General features: G+C 37.6%; 29 pseudogenes; all 29 read left to right on the forward strand.

Annotated features, from left to right (window-relative positions):
* Positions 1 to 8,006: 8,006 nt before the first annotated feature.
* LOC134583903 (5S ribosomal RNA) lies at positions 8,007 to 8,125 on the forward strand (annotated as a pseudogene).
* A 1,898-nt stretch (positions 8,126 to 10,023) lies between these two features.
* On the forward strand, positions 10,024 to 10,142 carry LOC134584265 (5S ribosomal RNA; annotated as a pseudogene).
* A 377-nt stretch (positions 10,143 to 10,519) lies between these two features.
* LOC134583879 (5S ribosomal RNA) lies at positions 10,520 to 10,638 on the forward strand (annotated as a pseudogene).
* A 386-nt stretch (positions 10,639 to 11,024) lies between these two features.
* On the forward strand, positions 11,025 to 11,143 carry LOC134583707 (5S ribosomal RNA; annotated as a pseudogene).
* Positions 11,144 to 11,277: 134 nt separating this feature from the next.
* On the forward strand, positions 11,278 to 11,396 carry LOC134584449 (5S ribosomal RNA; annotated as a pseudogene).
* A 640-nt stretch (positions 11,397 to 12,036) lies between these two features.
* Positions 12,037 to 12,155, forward strand: LOC134584487 (5S ribosomal RNA; annotated as a pseudogene).
* Positions 12,156 to 12,289: 134 nt separating this feature from the next.
* On the forward strand, positions 12,290 to 12,408 carry LOC134584528 (5S ribosomal RNA; annotated as a pseudogene).
* A 134-nt stretch (positions 12,409 to 12,542) lies between these two features.
* Positions 12,543 to 12,661, forward strand: LOC134583812 (5S ribosomal RNA; annotated as a pseudogene).
* Positions 12,662 to 13,038: 377 nt separating this feature from the next.
* On the forward strand, positions 13,039 to 13,157 carry LOC134584366 (5S ribosomal RNA; annotated as a pseudogene).
* A 377-nt stretch (positions 13,158 to 13,534) lies between these two features.
* On the forward strand, positions 13,535 to 13,653 carry LOC134583726 (5S ribosomal RNA; annotated as a pseudogene).
* A 133-nt stretch (positions 13,654 to 13,786) lies between these two features.
* On the forward strand, positions 13,787 to 13,905 carry LOC134584603 (5S ribosomal RNA; annotated as a pseudogene).
* Positions 13,906 to 14,039: 134 nt separating this feature from the next.
* Positions 14,040 to 14,158, forward strand: LOC134584650 (5S ribosomal RNA; annotated as a pseudogene).
* A 630-nt stretch (positions 14,159 to 14,788) lies between these two features.
* On the forward strand, positions 14,789 to 14,907 carry LOC134583661 (5S ribosomal RNA; annotated as a pseudogene).
* Positions 14,908 to 15,041: 134 nt separating this feature from the next.
* LOC134584275 (5S ribosomal RNA) lies at positions 15,042 to 15,160 on the forward strand (annotated as a pseudogene).
* Positions 15,161 to 15,295: 135 nt separating this feature from the next.
* On the forward strand, positions 15,296 to 15,414 carry LOC134584647 (5S ribosomal RNA; annotated as a pseudogene).
* Positions 15,415 to 15,547: 133 nt separating this feature from the next.
* LOC134584388 (5S ribosomal RNA) lies at positions 15,548 to 15,666 on the forward strand (annotated as a pseudogene).
* A 376-nt stretch (positions 15,667 to 16,042) lies between these two features.
* LOC134584149 (5S ribosomal RNA) lies at positions 16,043 to 16,161 on the forward strand (annotated as a pseudogene).
* A 377-nt stretch (positions 16,162 to 16,538) lies between these two features.
* Positions 16,539 to 16,657, forward strand: LOC134583742 (5S ribosomal RNA; annotated as a pseudogene).
* A 640-nt stretch (positions 16,658 to 17,297) lies between these two features.
* Positions 17,298 to 17,416, forward strand: LOC134584466 (5S ribosomal RNA; annotated as a pseudogene).
* A 630-nt stretch (positions 17,417 to 18,046) lies between these two features.
* Positions 18,047 to 18,165, forward strand: LOC134584374 (5S ribosomal RNA; annotated as a pseudogene).
* Positions 18,166 to 18,299: 134 nt separating this feature from the next.
* LOC134584629 (5S ribosomal RNA) lies at positions 18,300 to 18,418 on the forward strand (annotated as a pseudogene).
* A 134-nt stretch (positions 18,419 to 18,552) lies between these two features.
* On the forward strand, positions 18,553 to 18,671 carry LOC134584419 (5S ribosomal RNA; annotated as a pseudogene).
* A 134-nt stretch (positions 18,672 to 18,805) lies between these two features.
* LOC134583807 (5S ribosomal RNA) lies at positions 18,806 to 18,924 on the forward strand (annotated as a pseudogene).
* Positions 18,925 to 19,058: 134 nt separating this feature from the next.
* Positions 19,059 to 19,177, forward strand: LOC134583697 (5S ribosomal RNA; annotated as a pseudogene).
* A 134-nt stretch (positions 19,178 to 19,311) lies between these two features.
* On the forward strand, positions 19,312 to 19,430 carry LOC134584266 (5S ribosomal RNA; annotated as a pseudogene).
* A 387-nt stretch (positions 19,431 to 19,817) lies between these two features.
* LOC134584315 (5S ribosomal RNA) lies at positions 19,818 to 19,936 on the forward strand (annotated as a pseudogene).
* Positions 19,937 to 20,070: 134 nt separating this feature from the next.
* Positions 20,071 to 20,189, forward strand: LOC134584278 (5S ribosomal RNA; annotated as a pseudogene).
* Positions 20,190 to 20,323: 134 nt separating this feature from the next.
* Positions 20,324 to 20,442, forward strand: LOC134583637 (5S ribosomal RNA; annotated as a pseudogene).
* Positions 20,443 to 20,819: 377 nt separating this feature from the next.
* Positions 20,820 to 20,938, forward strand: LOC134584414 (5S ribosomal RNA; annotated as a pseudogene).
* Positions 20,939 to 20,962: the final 24 nt, after the last annotated feature.

The raw sequence follows: 20,962 nt of genomic DNA on the forward strand, positions 1-20,962 counted from the left end.
TCTGAAAATGCCTCATCTCGTCAGATCTCAGAAGCCATCCAGAATCGGGCCTGGTTAGTACTTGTATGGGACATCAACTAGGAACCTCAGGTGCCATAAGCTTTTGTTTATTTCTTTTTTGCATTATGATGTCATAATCAGATCACTTTTTTCCTTATCCAGAAGCGTCTTGTCTTTTGTCGCAACCAGTGTTTGATATTCTACCAACATCAGTGAAATTGAATTCAATTAATTTTGCCTATGGCCATGCCAGTCTGAAAATGCCTGATCTTGTAGGTAATTGGCATTCCGTGAAATCTTTGTTTGTCACATATCAGTTTTCTTAACAATCGAATCAAGTATCTTGCAGTTTAACTTATGTTTATTCAAACATAACAATTATCATCCATCTGGTAATAACAAATGTCTTTAACAGTCTTTGTCCAATACAGAGAGCAATGTTCTAGGTGTTATCCATTTTTGATGTTAAAGGTATTGGCCATGAATTCTAAACTACAATCAGTTTTATGGGTTTAAAATTCAGTTACAGAGGGGAGTATACATAAGATTGCCTTACTTTAAAATAAGTGGCTATCTTAGAAAAAGGGGTGTGACTTAGCATCATTTGAAATCTATGATTAAAGCCATACGTTATAGTTTTGGCGGTAAGCTACACAAAGGAGTTATATATGCATAGTAAATGAATAGATGCCTTTAGAAATATGAGCCATGGTAATACAGAGGGAGACTGGCTAGCAAAGCTTAGGTCAAAGGTTATTATAAACAGGCCCTTCAACATCACTCTTAAAGTGAACCAGATGTGGTCTCCATTCCTATACAATGAAAGTCTGTAATACTCTATAGGCCAAGGTATGGCTTCTCAATTTCAGTGTTCTTGAAGCAATCTGAATAAAACTTATAATATTTATATCAACACATTAAATACATTTAAAGTACATAATAATATTTTTCAAGCCCCTCTGTGATGCTTTTATGTAAATATAATGCATCATAATTTACTTATACCAATTACTTATGGGATTTTAATTTTGTTTTCTGATATTGATCTAAGTATTAGTTTACAAGGAAAGGCCTTTTAACACAGCCATTTCCAGTTGTCTGTATTGCTTTTTACACTCCAAGAGGGAGAAGCAAGACATTTTAACCCTTTCATTTCTGAACTCCTAAGAACAAAATTCTTGTTACGATTACCTTTACATTTTTCACTAATTCATTAATTTACCTTGGGCATTGATTTTACCTAACATTAATAATAACAGTATCATAGTTATTATGCTGTGCAATTGTATACAGTTTACATTAACCATAAATCACAATCGGTTTGATTTAGTCCATGAAATACTGTCCTCTCCAATCGAATCCACAAGCACAGTCTCTTTGAAAGTCCATAATGTCCTTTGAAAGTCCAAACAATTTGTCCTTTTATTTAAAATCATACAGGTTTTTGTCCATGTAAAACAGTATTAGTTCTGTAATGAAAAACAGATGGCAGTTTACTATTCTTATACATTAGTAAATGTCTTATACATTAGTAAATTTCTTATACCTTAGTAAATTTCTTATACCTTAGTACGTTTCTTTTACATTGATCACTAAGCACAAGAATTGATTTATTACATTTTGTACCAATGTTTGCTTTTTAACCCTGTAACACAGTTTGTCCTAATTTTTATTCTTAGACTAACATAAGGACCATAAGGACCTTCCCAACTTGCTTTTCATAGACCTGGTGTTTTAAATGATTTACCATTGCCTTGTAACCTGGCTTAAACATATCTGCATAATTCCCCTGTGTTACTTCTTTATATTTATTTAATTTATTTTTATAGCGCCATCAGATTCCGTAGCGCTGTACAACTTTAACACATAGTTTACCATAAGGGACGACATTTGAAGTAGCAAACTTCAAATCTAACAATAGATGTTCCTGTAATACTTTCAACCATTCAGCATGTTCTGCTGTAACTTTGCATGTACTTGGAACAAAAGGTTCATTAGGGAAAGTGATTACATAGTTCTACATGTCATTAACTCATGAGGTGACACTTGAGTTTGGATTTGCAGGATAGACATTAATACTCCTGGTAAATATGTTAACCAATTACTCTTATCTTAAAGCATTTTTATTTCTATTTTATTTTATTCATTTTAATTTAGAATTTAATTTATATAGAGTCCCATGGTCTTTTTGCCAAAGGATCTCTCTGCAATTTTGGTTTCTAGTATTTAGGTCTTGGATTAAATTGAGCACATATGAGACACTTCTGCAATATATTTATACACTTTTTGGTTTAAATTAGGATGATACAATTTATTTTGCAGGACCTTAAACAGTTGTCCTGTACCCAAATGCCCTGTGTACGATGATTGAATACAATCAGCCCTTGTAATAAGCCACTAGGTACAAATGTTTGTGTTTCATTGTGTTTAACCCTGTACATGCCAGTTTCAGTATCTAGACCCATTCTTTTTATACTGAAAGCTACATCCTTCCATTCTCTATCTGATCTTATAGGGTATGTGTTATTTGTCTTTTTACTAACAGTTGCACTCATTACATTTTCAAGTATTACAACTCCTCAAACAAAGTTTCCTTTGATTCCTGATTTACAAGTCTGTTTCACAACAACAAGTTAAACCTTTATTTTCTTTTTCATAATTAAACAGTTCTGCCAGAATACCTGCATGTTTTAAAGCTTTATCCTGAGAATCTACCATTCCTCTTTTCTCCATATTGGGAGGTGAAGTATTAAAGCTTTAACTACATAACTGCTGTCACTGATTATATTCACTGGGTCATATATTTCTAGAACTTTCTTTACAGACTCTAACTCCGCTTTCTGAGCTGACATATGGCCTGGCAGTCTATCTTTGCAATTCTTTTGTTTAATCGTCATATATGGCATAACCTGTGTGATGTGATCCATCAACATAAAATCTCGTCCCTCCACATACAAACTAGAAATCCCTTGTATTATTTGCTTCTCAAAAGGAGATCTGGATTATATTTCCATTTCCTTCTGACACTCATGTGGGGGTTCCCTGTATTTACATCAAATCAGGAATAGCATATCTTTTACTGGTTTCTACCCTGGGTGGTTTATTTTGTAACTGGCTATATACTCCTAACTCGGAACAATTTTGTAACAGTTTTAGATATTTGGGGGGTTTGTAAATTTATCTGTCCAAATCCTGCCATGGGTTGTGTTGCTTCTAAAGCCCATCATACAGCCATGAGCTGTTTTACACAGGAAAACATTCCTCTTTCCACTGGATACATAATTTTAGCAAAATATCCCAGTATTCCTAAAGATTCATGCTACCTTTGCATTAAACTGCTATTAATGAAGAGACACCTGCATAACATTGAACAATATATGGTACTGTTTCAATGGGAGCAGCTAGCACAGGCGCTTGTGTGAGAGCATCTTTTAACAGATTTAACTCTTTTCAAATTCCCCTGTCCAGATGATCTTATCTTTTATATTTTAGCATATTGCATAAGGGTTTTGCTATCCCTGCCATATCATATATAAATTCTCTGCTAACATTTATCAAGCTTAAACATTTCTGTAGATGATACACTGTCATTGGCCTTGGCAATTGCTGCAATGCTTTAACCCTTGCTGTACATGGCGTTTTACATTCTGGATCTATATTAACTCCTAGGAAAGTAAATCTTTCCTTCAAGATCTGCACTTTGAATGTGTTCAGTTTTAACCCATTATCTGCCAGTGTTTGACAATTATCACACAGTATCTGCTCATGCTCTTCCCTTGTTACTGTTTGAACTTAACAGATCATCAATATATTGCAAAATCTTATTCCCATACCCCAGGGGTTCCAATACTTGAGCCATTGCTTTATGAAAGTAAGCTGGTGAGGATTGGAAGCCCTGTAGCAACACCTGGAACAGATATTGATGATTTTTAAAGGTAAAAGCATAGCGATACTAGCTATCTGGATTGAATGGTATAGAAAAGAACACATTGACTATATCCAATACAGAAAGTACTTAACATTAGCATCTATTTGCGCCATGATATCTGATGAGATTTACTTATTCACCACATACGTGTCTACAATTAAACCATAAGTGCCATTGGCTTGATTATTAGCCAAATGGTGACTTACATTTGGAATTACCCACTCTCAACACTCCTTGAGATACCAATGCTTTTATCACCCGATTCACACCTTCTTCTTATTCTTTGGGATCTTATATTGTTTAACTGCAGGGGGTCTATAACTACAATTACAACTTGCAAATTCACTATCCCCCAATCTTGTTTAGACTTAGAGCACACTGTGGGGTATTTAGTTTTAAGATATGGTACAACCTCATCATCTTGTTGTATAGAAGGTGACACTTCACTCTGTTTTACAGTCATATCATGACTAAACTATCTTAAATTATTAGGTTTAACCACTCAAACTGTTTTGCTCTCACCTAAAGCTTGCCATAAAACCAAATTTAATAAATCCACATACAACTTTTTTCATTGAAAACATCCATTCCCATAATAGTACAGTGTGAGGAGAGGTCGACCCATAAGTCACAATTTATTTTACCTCCTTCAAACTCAACGTCATTATCAGTGGATAGAATTGTATGTGATGTGTTCCATTAAAAACTTAGAAGGGATTTGTTGATATGCTTAAATTTTTAAAGGCAAGCGTGTTTTATTAGAGTCATTCCTGCTCCTGTTTCTAATAAAACTCTGTTATATTTCCCTCTAGTCTTCCATAAATATATGGTCGCCCATCTTCACTTCGTTATCAGCAAGATAGATCTGATAATAGCTAGGGGTTTCACATCCCTATTTATTGGTGAGTTTAGGCAGATTTTACTTGTCGATTTGTGACTGCCTCCACCTTTCTTTCAATGGCACTTAACATCAGTATACACTCTTCACATGAATTTGATATGTGAGGGGGGGTTGGTTGAAGAAGTATGCTCTGTTTTTACAGCTGCCACTCTCTGTAGATTCTTATGGTCTGGGAAATTCAATTTTCTTTCCCTTTCACTGGGTAAGTTTTTTCTTCATATTTAGGACAATATCTCCTAACATGACCTTATTGGTTGCAATTATAGCATACCATAGAATTACTCTAATAAAACCCTATAATATCTATCTTGGGGTGTGGACGAATAGTTTTTAGTACCCTGGTAATTTTGTTAATTTTGTGGTCTTTCCTTAAACCTCACTCTAAAATTACCATATTCAATTAATAACCTAATTTCTCATTCTACCTTCTTCACTAGACACATTTTTAATAGGGGCCAGTCCTGCTGAAGTATCCCTAGACAAAAGTGTGTCTGTGCAACATTGTAGTTATTCCTGTGTTTTTCCTTTTTAACAATTGCAAGGATTTCATAATTTCCATAGCAGCAAAATCTCTTAATCTAGCTCATTTGGTTACCCTGATATTATAGAGACATATTCACTAACACTCTGCCTATGTTACTCTTTAGACATAGTAGACGGTTTTAGAAAATTCAAAACTATTCAAACCAGTTGCACACTGTACAACCATTAGCAATATATTTGGAAACAATTCCTGCAACTAAACTCTGGGCTTTTCACATTCCTTATCCTCCAACACATCAATGAGTTAATTTTTAACCCATTCACTTAATGAGACTGGCAGCCAGATCAAACGACATCTGGTGGCTACCACATCACTAAATTTTTATTTTATTCATTTCACCTTCAAAAACCCTCATATTGTAAAAAGGTCCTCTCTGCTCATCATATTTAGACACATTTTTAATCAATCTGGCTAATCTGAGAGTATCCATCTGACCCTTTTCCTTGCACAATTTCCCCATTTTCCTATATATTTTCTTCTCTTCTGCCCTTTTCACACAACTTCTACTTTAATCCAAATCTTTCAGATTTTTCCACAAAATATCTGTAACATTCCCCAGACTAGCAATTTTTGCAAATTGTCAAGATTAGTAACAACGTCTAATCTTGGACATGTAAGAAATTGTTTTATGGGTTCTATTTAACAGATCAGTCTGATTCTTAAGCATTTCTTTCATTATATTAAAATCTTAATTTCCTTGACATTACTTAATCCTTTCAACAACTGCCGAGAGTCTGAGGTTTTGTTTCAACAAATGTTGCATCCAATGCACTCTCAAAAGAGAGCCATGGGGGGCGATTTCCTTCTTTTAGCACTTTTAAGGAGATGTATAGTTTAACTAGGGGCTAGGTAAATTACTAGACCTTGCAACAACACATATATTTTTCAATTGTTTTTAACAACACATTTCTTTTTTTTTGTTTCGAACATAACAATTACTGGTCTTTTTAAGTTGACACCATTCCTTTATAGAATCTTTAGTTTCCAGAAAGCCTTTTGCCAGTAATGCAACTTTTTCTTTCCCTTTTAACCACATTGCTTTGCTCAATACCAGTTAATCTGTCTAACCATTTCAATACACAATAGCGTTTTCAGGATTAACTCTTTTACAGACAGATCCTGTTACATTTGACAGCAGTCTTTTGCTGCCAATCCATAATTAACTAAACAGTTAATACAATTTGTTTCAATATACATATGAGCAACTTCTACAGACATGTTAAAGACACATACCCTTGAAGTATTTGATTTCCACAGGTGTGCGCATCATCTGATGGAAGAATACTTTTTGGAATATGTAGTTATTTCTTGAGAATCCTCCGAAATGCCATCTTCGATCTGCAATTCGTCATAACATTTATTTCTTCATAAATAAAGTATGGATAAAAGGATACAGATTGTCCTCTCAATTATTATCGTCTTATTCTTCCGTCAGTACTGAGCATATTTCCACGTTCGAACGATTTTTCACCCTGCGCAACTCTATTTTCGCATAGTAAAGCTGAATGTTTAAATAAAGGATTTTTGGGATGCCATCCTGCTGTATCAGTCACTTGTGTTTCTCCTGTTGCAAGCCGGGTACAAAAGCTTTTTCTTCAGGGAACAATTTCAACTTTTCTTCAGTGAGTTTCTTGTCTTCTTCTTGTAATCTTCTTGTAGCTTGTAGCAGTCATAATTCAGGCTTAAATCAAAAGGGTTGCTGTTGGTGCCCGCATTCTCCACCATTAAATGTAGGAAATTGGCATTCCGTGAAATCTTTGTTTGTCACATATCAGTTTTCTTAACAATCGAATCAAGTATCTTGCAGTTTAACTTATGTGTATTCAAACATAACAATTATCATCCATCTGGTAATAACAAATGTCTTTAACAGTCTTTGTCCAATACAGAGAGCAATGTTCTAGGTGTTATCCATTTTTGATGTTAAAGGTATTGGCCACGAATTCTAAACTACAATCAGTTTTATGGGTTTAAAATTCAGTTACAGAGGGGAGTATACATAAGATTGCCTTACTTTAAAATAAGTGGCTATCTTAGAAAAAGGGGTGTGACTTAGCATCATTTGAAATCTATGATTAAAGCCATACGTTATAGTTTTGGCGGTAAGCTACACAAAGGAGTTATATATGCATAGTAAATGAATAGATGCCTTTAGAAATATGAGCCATGGTAATACAGAGGGAGACTGGCTAGCAAAGCTTAGGTCAAAGGTTATTATAAACAGGCCCTTCAACATCACTCTTAAAGTGAACCAGATGTGGTCTCCATTCCTATACAATGAAAGTCTGTAATACTCTATAGGCCAAGGTATGGCTTCTCAATTTCAGTGTTCTTGAAGCAATCTGAATAAAACTTATAATATTTATATCAACACATTAAATACATTTAAAGTACATAATAATATTTTTCAGATCTCGTCAGATCTCAGAAATCATCCAGACTCGGGCCTGGTTAGTACTTGTATAGAAGACCAACTATGAACCTCAGGTACCATAAGCTTTTGTTTATTTCTTTTTTGCATTATGATGTCATAATCAGATCACTTTTTTCCCTATCCAGAAGCGTCTGGTCTTTTGTCGCAACCAGTCTTTGATATTCTACCAACATCAGTGAAATTGCATTCAATTAAGTTTGCCTATGGCCATACCAGTCTGAAAATGCCGGATCTCGTCAGATCTCAGAAGCCATCCAGACTCGAGCCTGTTTAGTACTTGTATGGGAGACCAACTAGGAACCTCAGATGCCATGAGCTTTAGTTTATTTCTTTTTTGAATTATGATGTCATAATCAGATCACTTTTTTCCCTATCCCGAAGCGTCTTGTCTTTTGTCGCAACCAGTGTTTGATATTCTAAAAACATCAGTTAAATTAGATTCAATTTATTTTCCCTATGGCCATAACAGTCTGAAAATTCCTGATCTCGTCAGATCTCAGAAACCATCCAGACTCAGGCCTGGTTAGTACTTGTATGGGAGACCAATTAGAAACCTCAGGTGCCGTAAGCTTTTGTTTATTTCTTTTTTGCATTATGATGTCATAATCAGATCACTTTTTTCCATATCCAGAAGCGTCTTGTCTTTTGTCGCAACCAGTGTTTGATATTCTACCAACATCAGTGAAATTGCATTCAATTCGTTTTGCCTACGGCCATACTAGTCTGAAAATGCCTGATCTCGTCAGATCTCAGAAGCCATCCAGACTCGGGCCTGGTTAGTACTTGTATGGGAGAACAACTAGGAACCTCAGGTAGCATAAGCATTTGTTTATTTCTTTTTTGCATTATGATGTCATAATCAGATCACTTTTTTCCCTATCCAAAAGCGTCTTGTCTTTTGTCGCAACCAGTGTTTGATATTCTACCAACATCTGTGAAATTGCATTCAATTAATTTTTCCTATGGCCATACCAGTCTGAAAATGCCTGATCTCATCAGATCTCAGAAGCCATCAAGACTCGGGCCTGGTTAGTACTTGTATGGGAAGCAAATTAGGAACATCTGGTGCCATAAGCTTTTGTTTATTTCTTTTTTGCATTATGATCAAATAATCAGATCACTTTTTTCCCTATCCAGAAGAGTCTTGTCTTTTGTCGCAACCAGTGTTTGATATTCTACCAACATCAGTGAAATTGCATTCGATTAAATTTGCCTATGGCCATACCAGTCTGAAAATGCCTAATTTTGTCAAATCTCAGAAGCCATCCAGACTCGGGCCTGGTTAATACTTGTTGAAGATACCAACTAGGAACCTCAGGTGCCATAAGCTTTTGTTTATTTCTTTTTTGCATTATGATGTCATAATCAGATCACTTTTTTCCCTATCCAGAAGCGTCTTGTCTTTCGTCGCAACCAGTGTTTGATATTCTACCAACATCAGTGAAATTGCATTCGATTAATTTTGCCTATGACCATACCGGTCTGAAAATGCCTGATCTCGTCAGATCTTCTGAAGCCATCCAGACTCAGGCCTGGTTAATACTTGTATGAGATACCAACTAGGAACCTCAGGTGCCATAAGCTTTTGTTTATTTCTTTTTTGCATTATGATGTCATAATCAGATCACTTTTTTCCCTATCCAGAAGCGTCTTGTCTTTTGTCGCAACCAGTGTTTGATACTCTACCTACATCAGTGAAATTGCAATCGATTAATTTTGCCTATGGCCATACCAGTCTTAAAATGTCATATCTCAAAAGCCATCCAGACTCCGGCCTGCTTAGTACTTGTATGGGAGACCAACTAGGAACCTCAGGTGCCGTAAGCTTTTGTTTATTTCTTTTTTGCATTATGATGTCATAATCAGATCACTTTTTTCCCTATCCAGAAGCGTCCTGTCTTTTGTCAAAAACCAGTGTTTGATATTCTACCAACAGCAGTGAAATTGCATTCGATTAATTTTGCCTATGGCCATACCAGTCTAAAAATGCCTTATCTTGTCAGATCTCAGAAGCCATCCAGACTCGGGCCTGGTTAGTACTTGTATGGGAGACCAACTAGGAACCTCAAGTGACATAAGCTTTTGTTTATTTCTTTTTTGCATTATGATGTCATAATCACATCACGTTTTTCCCTATCCAGAAGCGTCCTGTCTTTTGTCAAAAACCAGTGTTTGATATTCTACCAACAGCAGTGAAATTGCATTCGATTAATTTTGCCTATGGCCATACCAGTCTGAAAATGCCTGATCTCATCAGATCTCAGAAGCCATCCAGACTCGGGCCTGGTTAGTACTTGTATGGGAGACCAACTAGGAACCTCAGTTGCCATAAGCTTTTGGTTATTTCTTTTTTGCATTATGATGTCATAATCAGATCACTTTTTTACCTATCCAGAAGCGTCTTGTCTTTTGTCGCAACCAGTGTTTGATATTCTACCAACATCAGTGAAATTGCAATCGATTAATTTTGCCTATGGCCATACCAGTCTTAAAATGTCAGATCTCAAAAGCCATCCAGACTCCGGCCTGCTTAGTACTTGTATGGGAGACCAACTAGGAACCTCAGGTGCCGTAAGCTTTTGTTTATTTCTTTTTTGCATTATGATGTCATAATCAGATCACTTTTTTCCCTATCCAGAAGCGTCTTGTCTTTTGTCGTAACCAGTGTTTGATATTCTACCAACATCAGTGAAATTGCATTTAATTAACTTTGCCTATGGCCATACCAGTCTGAAAATGCCTGATCTCGTCAGATATTAGATGCCATCCAGACTCGGGCCTGGTTAGTACTTGTATGGGAGACCAACTAGGAACCTCAGGTGCCAGAAGCTTTTATTTATTTATTTTTTGCATTATGTTGTCATAATCAGATCACTTTTTTCCCTATACAGAAGCGTCTTGTCTTTTGTCGCAACCAGTGTTTATATTCTACCAACATCAGTGAAATTGCATTCAATTAATTTTGCCTATGGCCATACCAGTCTGAAACTGCCTGATCTCGTCAGATCTCAGAAGCCATCCATCCTTGGGCCTGGTTAGTATTTGCATTGGAGACCAACTAGGAACTTCAGGTGCCATAAGCTTTTGTTTATTTCTTTTTTGCATTATGATGTCATAATCAGATCACTTTTTTCCCTATCCAGAAGCGTCTTGTCTTTTGTCGCAACCAGTGTTTGATATTCTACCAACATCAGTGAAATTGCATTTAATTAATTTTGTCTATGTCCATACCAGTCTGAAAATGCCTGATCTCGTCAGATCTCAGAAGCCTTTCAGACTCGGGCCTGGTTAGTACTTGTATGGGAGACCAACTAGGAACCTCAGGTGCCGTGAGCATTTGCTTATTTCTTTTTTGCATTATGATGTCATAATCAGATCACTTTTTTCCCTATCCAGAAGCGTCTTGTCTTTTGTCGCAACCAGTGTTTGATATTCTACCAACATCAGTGAAATTGCATTCGATTAATTTTGCCTATGGCCATACCAGTCTGAAAATGCCTGATCTCGTCGGATCTCAGAAGCCATCCAGACTCGGTCCTGGTTAGTACTTGTATGGGAGACCAACTAGGAACCTCAGGTGCTGTGAGCTTTTGTGTATTTCTTTTTTGCATTATGATGTCATAATCAGATCACTTTTTTCCCTATCCAGCAGTGTCCTGTCTTTTGTCGCAACCAGTGTTTGATATTCTACCAACATCAGTGAAATTGCATTCTTTTAATTTTGCCTATGGCCATACCAGTCTGAAAATGCCAGATCTCGTCAGATCTCAGAAGCCATCCAGACTCGAGCCTGTTTAGTAATTGTATAGGAGACCAACTAGGAACCTCAGATGCCATGAGCTTTTGTTTATTTCTTTTTTGAATTATGATGTCATAATCAGATCACTTTTTTCCCTATCCCGAAGCGTCTTGTCTTTTGTCGCAACCAGTGTTTGATATTCTAAAAACATCAGTTAAATTAGATTCAATTTATTTTCCCTATGGCCATAACAGTCTGAAAATTCCTGTTCTCGTCAGATCTCAGAAACCATCCAGACTCAGGCCTGGTTAGTACTTGTATGGGAGACAAACTAGGGACCTCAGGTGCCGTAAGCTTTTGTTTATTTCTTTTTTGCATTATGATGTCATAATCAGATCACTTTTTTCCCTATCCAGTAGCATCTTGTCTTTTGTCGCAACCAATGATTGATATTCTACCAACATCAGTGAAATTGCATTCAATTAATTTTGCCTATGGGCATACCAGTCTGAAAATGCCTGATCTCGTCAGATCTCAGAAGCCATCCAGACTCGGGCCTGGTTAATACTTGTATGGGAGACCAGCTAGGAACCTCAGGTGCCATAAGCTTTAGTTTATTTCTTTTTTGCATTATGATGTCATAATCAGATCACTTTTTTCGCTATCCAGAAGCGTCTTGTCTTTTGTCACAACCAGTGTTTGATATTCTACCAACATCAGTGACATTGCATTCAATTAATTTTGCCTATGGCCATACCAGTCTGAAAATGCCTGATCTCGTCAGATCTCAGAAACCATCCAGACTCGGGCCTGGTTAGTACTTGTATGGGAGACCAATTAGGAACTTCAGGTGCCATAAGCTTTTGTTTATTTCTTTTTTGCATTATGATGTCATAATCAGATCAATTTTTTCCCTATTCAGAGGTGTCTTGTCTTTTGTCGCAACCAGTGTTTGATATTCTACCAACATCAGTGAAATTGCATTCGATTATTATCGCCTATGGCCATACCAGTCTGAAAATTCCTGATCTCGTCAGATCTCAGAAGCCATCCAGACTCAGGCCTGGTTAGTATTTTTATGGGAGACCAAAAATTAACTTCAGGTGCCATAAGCTTTTGTTTATTTCTTTTTTGCATTATGATGTCATAATCAGATCACTTTTTTCCCTATCCAGAAGCGTCTTGTCTTTTGTCGCAACCAGTGTTTGATATTCTACCAACATCAGTGAAATTGCATCTGATTAATTTTGACTATGGCCATACCAGTCTGAAAATGCCAGATCGCAGAAGCTATCCAGACTCGGGCCTGGTTAGTACTTGTATGGGAGACCAACTAGGAACCTCAGGTGCCATAAGCTTTTGTTTATTTCTTTTTTGCATTATGATGTCATAGTCAGATCACTTTTTTCCCTATCCAGAAGCGTCTTGTCTTTTGTCGCAACCAGTGTTTGATATTCTACCAACATCAGAGAAATTGCATTCAATTAAGTTTGCCTATGGCCATACCAGTCTGAAAATGCCTGATCTCGTCTGATCTCAGAAGCCATCCAAACACGGGCCTGGTTAGTACTTATATGGGAGACCAACTAGGAACCTCAGGTGCCGTAAGCTTTTGTTTATTTCTTTTTTGCATTATGATGTCATAATCAGATAACTTTTTTCCCTATCCAAAAGCGTCTTTTCTTTTGTCGCAACCAGTGTTTGATATTCTACCGACATCAGTGAAATTGCATTCAATTAATTTTGCCTATGGCCAAACCAGTCTGAAAATGCCAGATCTCAGAAGCCATCCAGACTCGGGCCTGGTTAGTACTTGTATCGAAGACCAACTAGGAACCTCAGGTGCCATAAGCTTTTGTTTATTTCTTTTTTGCATTATGATGTCATAATCAGATCACTTTTTTCCTTATCCAGAAGCGTCTGGTCTTTTGTCGCAACCAGTGTTTGATATTCTACCAACATCAGTGAAATTGAATTCAATAAATTTTGCCTATGGCCATACAAGTCTGAAAATGCCTGATCTCGTCAGATCTCAGAAGCCATCCAGACTCGAGCCTGTTTAGTACTTGTATGGGAGACCAACTAGGAACCTCAGGTGTCATAAGCTTTTGTTTATTTCTTTTTTGATTATGATGTCATAATCAGATCACTTTTTTCCCTATCCAGTAGCATCTTGTCTTTTGTCGCAACCAATGATTGATATTCTACCAACATCAGTGAAATTGCATTCAATTAATTTTGCCTATGGGCATACCAGTCTGAAAATGCCTGATCTCGTCAGATCTCAGAAGCCATCCAGACTTGGGCCTGGTTAGTACTTGTATGGGAGACCAGCTAGGAACCTCAGCTGCCATAAGCTTTAGTTTATTTCTTTTTTGCATTATGATGTCATAATCAGATCACTTTTTTCGCTATCCAGAAGCGTCTTGTCTTTTGTCACAACCAGTGTTTGATATTCTACCAACATCAGTGAAATTGCATTCAATTAATTTTGCCTATGGCCATACCAGTCTGAAAATGCCTGATCTCGTCAGATCTCAGAAGCCATCCAGACTCGGGCCTGGTTAGTACTTGTATGGGAGACCAATTAGGAACTTCAGGTGCCATAAGCTTTTGTTTATTTCTTTTTTGCATTATGATGTCATAATCAGATCACTTTTTTCCCTATTCAGAGGTGTCTTGTCTTTTGTCGCAACCAGTGTTTGATATTCTACCAACATCAGTGAAATTGCATTAGATTATTATCGCCTATGGCCATACCAGTCTGAAAAGTCCTGATCTCGTCAGATCTCAGAAGCCATCCAGACTCAGGCCTGGTTAGTATTTTTATGGGAGACCAACTATTAACCTGAGGTGCCAAAAGCTTTTGTTTATTTCTTTTTTGCATTATGATGTCATAATCAGATCACTTTTTTCCCTATCCAGAAGCGTCTTGTCTTTTGTCGCAACCAGTGTTTGATATTCTACCAACATCAGTGACATTGCATCTGATTAATTTTGACTATGGCCATACCAGTCTGAAAATGCCAGATCGCAGAAGCTATCCAGACACGGGCCTGGTTAGTACTTGTATGGGAGACCAACTAGGAACCTCAGGTGCCATAAGCTTTTGTTTATTTCTTTTTTGCATTATGATGTCATAATCAGATCACTTTTTTCCCTATCCAGAAGCGTCTTGTCTTTTGTCGCAACCAGTGTTTGATATTCTACCAACATCAGAGAAATTGCATTCAATTAAGTTTGCCTATGGCCATACCAGTCTGAAAATGCCTGATCTCGTCAGATCTGAGAAGCCATCCAAACACGGGCCTGGTTAGTACTTGTATGGGAGACCAACTAGGAACCTCAGGTGCCGTAAGCTTTTGTTTATTTCTTTTTTGCATTATGATGTCATAATCAGATCACTTTTTTCCCTATCCAGTAGCATCTTGTCTTTTGTCGCAACCAGTGTTTGATATTCTACCAACATCAGTGAAATTGAATTCAATAAATTTTGCCTATGGCCATACCAGTCTGAAAATGCCTGATCTCGTCAGATCTCAGAAATCATCCAGACTCGGGCCTGGTTAGTACTTGTATAGGAGACCAACTATGAACCTCAGGTGCCATAAGCTTTTGTTTATTTCTTTTTTGCATTATGATGTCATAATCAGATCACTTTTTTTCCCTATCCAGAAGCGTCTTGTATTTCGTCGCAACCAGTGTTTGATATTCTACCAACATCAGTGAAATTGCATTCAATTAATTTTGCATATGGCCATACCAGTCTGAAAATGCCTGATCTTGTCAGATCTCAGAACCCATCCAGACTCGGGTCTGGTTAGTACTTGTATGGGAGACCAACTAGGAACCTCAGGTGCTGTAAGCTTTTGTATATTTCTTTTTTGCATTATGATGTCATAATCAGATTACTTTTTACCTATCCAGAAGCGTCTTGTCTTTTGTCGCAACCAGTGTTTGATATCCTACCAACATCAGTGAAATTGCATTCGATTAATTTTGCCTATGGCCATACCAGTCTGAAAATGCCTGATCTCATCAGATCTCAGAAGCCATCCAGACTCGGGCCTGGATAGTACTTGTATGGGAGACCAACTAGGACCCTCAGGTGTCATAAGCTTTTGTTTATTTCTTTTTTGATTATGATGTCATAATCAGATCACTTTTTTCCCTATCCAGAAGCGTCTTGTCTTTTGTCGCAACCAGTGTTTGATATTCTACCAACATCATTGAAATTGCATTCAATTAATTTTGCCTATGGCCATACCAGTCTGAAAATGCCAGATCTCAGAAGCCATCCAGACTCGGGCCTGGTTAGTACTTGTATGGGAGGCCAACTAGGAACCTCAGGTGCCATAAGCTTTTGTTTATTTCTTTATTGCATTATGATGTCATAATCAGATCACTTTTTTCCCTATCCAGAAGCGTCTTGTCTTTTGTCGCAACCAGTGTTTGATATTCTACCAACATCAGTGAAATTGCATTTGATTAAGTTTGCCTATGGCCATACCAGTCTGAAAATGCCTGATCTCGTCAGATCTCAGAAGCCATTCAAACTCGGGCCTGGTTAGTACTTGTATGGGAGACCAACTAGGAACCTCAGGTGCCGTAAGCTTTTGTTTATTTCTTTTTTGCATTATGATGTCATAATCAGATCACTTTTTTCCCTATCCAAAAGCGTCTTGTCTTTTGTCGCAACCAGTGTTTGATATTCTACCAACATCAGTGAAATTGCATTCAATTAATTTTGCCTATGGCCATACCAGTCTGAAAATGCCAGATCTCAGAAGCCATCCAGACTCGGGCCTGGTTAGTACTTGTATGGGAGACCAACTAGGAACCTCAGGTGCCGTAAGCTTTTGTTTATTTCTTTTTTGCATTATGATGTCATAATCAGATCACTTTTTTCCCTATCCAAAAGCGTCTTGTCTTTTGTCGCAACCAGTGTTTGATGTTCTACCAACATCAGTGAAATTGCATTCAATTAGTTTTGCCTATGGCCATACCAGTCTGAAAATGCCTGATCTCTTCAGATCTCAGAAGCCATCCAGACTCGGGCTTGGTTAGTACTTGTATCGAAGACCAACTAGGAACCTCAGGTGCCATAAGCTTTTGTTTATTTATTTTCTGCATTATGATGTCATAATCAGATCACTTTTTTCCATATCCAGAAGCGTCTTGTCTTTTGTCGCAGCCAGTGTTTGATATTCTACCAACATCTGTGAAATCGCATTCAATTAATTTTGCCTATGGCCATACCACTCTGAAAATGCCTGATCTCATCAGATCTCAGAAGCCATCCAGACTCGGTCCTGGTTAGTACTTGTATGGGAGACCAATTAGAAACCTAAGGTGCCATAAGCTTTTGTTTATTTCTTTTTTGCATTATGATCTCATAATCAGATCACTTTTTTCCCTATCCAGAAGTGTCTTGTCTTTTGTCGCAACCAGTGTTTGATATTCTACCAACATCAGTGAAATTGCATTCAATTCGTTTTGCCTACGGCCATACTAGTCTGAAAATGCCTGATCTCGTCAGATCTCAGAAGCCATCCAGACTCGGGCCTGGTTAGTACTTGTATGGGAGAACAACTAGGAACCTCAGGTAGCATAAGCATTTGTTTATTTCTTTTTTGCATTATGATGTCATAATCAGATCACTTTTTTCCCTATCCAGAAGCGTCTTGTCTTTTGTCGCAACCAGTGTTTGATATTCTACCAACATCTGTGAAATTGCATTCAATTAATTTTGCCTATGGCCATACCAGTCTGAAAATGCCTGATCTCATCAGATCTCAGAAGCCATCCAGACTCGGGCCTGTTTAGTACTTGTATGGGAGACCAATTAGGAACATCTGGTGCCATAAGCTTTTGTTTATTTCTTTTTTGCATTATGATCTCAGAATAAGAGCACTTTTTTCCCTATCCAGAAGCGTCTTGTCTTTTGTCGCAACCAGTGTTTGATATTCTACCAACATCAGTGAAATTGCATTCGATTAATTTTGCCTATGGCCATACCAGTCTGAAAATGCCTGATTTTGTCAAATCTCAGAAGCCATCCAGACTCGGGCCTGGTTAATACTTGTATGAGATACCAACTAGGAACCTCAGGTGCCATAAGCTTTTGTTTATTTCTTTTTTGCATTATGATGTCATAATCAGATCACTTTTTTCCCTATCCAGAAGCGTCTTGTCTTTTGTCGCAACCAGTGTTTGATATTCTACCAACATCAGTGAAATTGCATTTGATTAAGTTTGCCTATGGCCATACCAGTCTGAAAATGCCAGATCTCAGAAGCCATTCAAACTCGGGCCTGGTTAGTACTTGTATGGGAGACCAACTAGGAACCTCAGGTGCCGTAAGCTTTTGTTTATTTCTTTTTTGCATTATGATGTCATAATCAGATCACTTTTTTCCCTATCCAGAAGCGTCTTGTCTTTTGTCGCAACCAGTGTTTGATATTCTACCAACATCAGTGAAATTGCAATCGATTAATTTTGCCTATGGCCATACCAGTCTTAAAATGCCTGATCTCGTCAGATCTCAAAAGCCATCCAGACTCGGGCCTGCTTAGTACTTGTATGGGAGACCAACTAGGAACCTCAGGTGCCATAAGCTTTTATTTATTTCTTTTTTGCATTATGTTGTCATAATCAGATCACTTTTTTCCCTATACAGAAGCGTCTTGTCTTTTGTCGCAACCAGTGTTTGCTATTCTACCAACATCAGTGAAATTGCATTCAATTAATTTTGCCTATGGCCATACCAGTCTGAAACTGCCTGATCTCGTCAGATCTCAGAAGCCATCCATCCTTGGGCCTGGTTAGTATTTGTATGGGAGACCAACTAGGAACTTCAGGTGCCATAAGCTTTTGTTTATTTCTTTTTTGCATTATGATGTCATAATCAGATCACTTTTTTCCCAATCCTGAAGCGTCTTGTCTTTTGTCGCAACCAGTGTTTGATATTCTACCAACATCAGTGAAATTGCATTTAATTAATTTTGTCTATGTCCATACCAGTCTGAAAATGCCTGATCTCGTCAGATCTCAGAAGCCATCCAGACTCGGGCCTGGTTAGTACTTGTATGGGAGACCAACTAGGAACCTCAGGTGCCGTGAGCTTTTGTTTATTTCTTTTTTGCATTATGATGTCATAATCAGATCACTTTTTTCCCTATCCAGAAGCGTCTTGTCTTTTGTCGCAACCAGTGTTTGATATTCTACCAACATCAGTGAAATTGCATTCTTTTAATTTTGCCTATGGCCATACCAGTCTGAAAATGCCGGATCTCGTCAGATCTCAGAAGCCATCCAGACTCGAGCCTGTTTAGTACTTGTATGGGAGACCAACTAGGAACCTCAGATGCCATAAGCTTTAGTTTATTTCTTTTTTGAATTATGATGTCATAATCATAGCACTTTTTTCCCTATCCAGAAGCGTCTTGTCTTTTGTCCCAACCAGTGTTTGATATTCTAACAACATCAGTTAAATTAGATTCAATTTATTTTGCCTATGGCCATAACAGTCTGAAAATGCCTGATCTCTTCAGATCTCAGAAGCCATCCAGACTCAGGCCTGGTTAGTACTTGTATGGGAGACCAACTAGGAGCCTCAGGTGCCGTAAGCTTTTGTTTATTTCTTTTTTGCATTATGATGTCATAATCAGATCACTTTTTTCCCTATCCAGTAGCATCTTGTCTTTTGTCGCAACCAATGATTGATATTCTACCAACATCAGTGAAATTGCATTCGATTAATCTTGCCTATGGGCATACCAGTCTGAAAATGCCTGATCTCATCAGATCTCAGAAGCCATCCAGACTCGGGCCTGGTTAGTACTAGTATGGGAGACCAACTAGGAACATCAGGTGCCTTAAGCTTTAGTTTATTTCATTTTTGCATTATGATGTCATAATCAGATCACTTTTTTCCCTATCCAGAAGCGTCTTGTCTTTTGTCACAACCAGTGTTTGATATTCTACCAACATCAGTGAAATTGCAATCAATTAATTTTGCCTATGGCCATACCAGTCTGAAAATGCTTGATCTCGTCAGATCTCAGAAGCCATCCAAACTCGGTCCTGTTTAGTACTTGTATGGGAGACCAATTAGGAACCTCAGGTGTTATAAGATTTTGTTTATTTCTTTTTTGCATTATGATGTCATAATCAGATAACTTTTTTCCCTATCCAGTAGCGTCTTGTCTTTTGTCGCAACCAATGATTGATATTCTACCAACATCAGTGAAATTGCATTCAATTACATTTGCCTATGGCCATACCAGTCTGAAAATGCCTGATCTCGTCAGATCTTAGAAGCCATCCAGACTCGGGCCTGGTTAGTACTTGTATGGGAGACCAACTAGGAACCTCTGGTGTCGTAAGCTTTTGTTTATTTCTTTTTTGCATTATGATTTCATAATCAGATCACTTTTTTCCCTATCCAGAAGCGTCTTGTCTTTTGTCGCAACCAGTGTTTGATATTCTACCAACATCAGTGAAATTGCTTTAGATTAATTTTGCCTATGGCTATACCAGTCTGAAAATGCTTGATCTCGTCAGATCTCAGAAGCCATCCAGACTCGGGCCTGGTTAGTACTTGTATGGGAGACCAATTAGGAACCTCAGGTGCCATAAGCTTTTGTTTATTTCTTTTTTGCATTATGATGTCATAATCAGATTACTTTTTTCCCTATTCAGAGGTGTCTTGTCTTTTGTCGCAACCAGTGTTTGATATTCTACCAACATCAGTGAAATTGCATTCGATTATTATCGCCTACGGCCATACCAGTCTGAAAATTCCTGATCTCGTCAGATCTCAGAAGCCATCCAGACTCAGGCCTGGTTAGTACTTTTATGGGAGACCAACTAGGAACCTGAGGTGCCATAAGCTTTTGTTTATTTCTTTTTTGCATTATGATGTCATATTCAGATCACTTTTTTCCCTATCCAGAAGCGTCTTGTCTTTTGTCGCAACCAGTGTTTGATATTCTACCAACATCAGTGAAATTTCATCTGAATAATTTTGACTATGGCCATACCAGTCTGAAAATGCCAGATTGCAGAAGCCATCCAGACTCGGGCCTGATTAGTACTTGTATGGGAGACCAACAAGGAACCTCAGGTGCCATAAGCTTTTGTTTATTTCTTTTTTGCATTATGATGTCATAATCAGATCACTTTTTTCCCTATCCAGAAGCGTCTTGACTTTTGTCGCAACCAGTGTTTGATATTCTACCAACATCAGTGAAATTGCATTAAATTAGGTTTGCCTATGGTCATACCAGTCTGAAAATGCCTGATCTCGTCAGATCTCAGAAACCATCCAGACTCGGGCCTGGTTAGCACTTGTATGGGAGACCAACTAGGAACCACAGGTGCCGTAAGCTTTTGTTTATTTCTTTTTTGCATTA

This window comes from Pelobates fuscus, chromosome 13 (assembly GCF_036172605.1).
Source record: "Pelobates fuscus isolate aPelFus1 chromosome 13, aPelFus1.pri, whole genome shotgun sequence".
In the NCBI taxonomy this organism is placed as follows: Eukaryota; Metazoa; Chordata; class Amphibia; order Anura; family Pelobatidae; genus Pelobates; species Pelobates fuscus.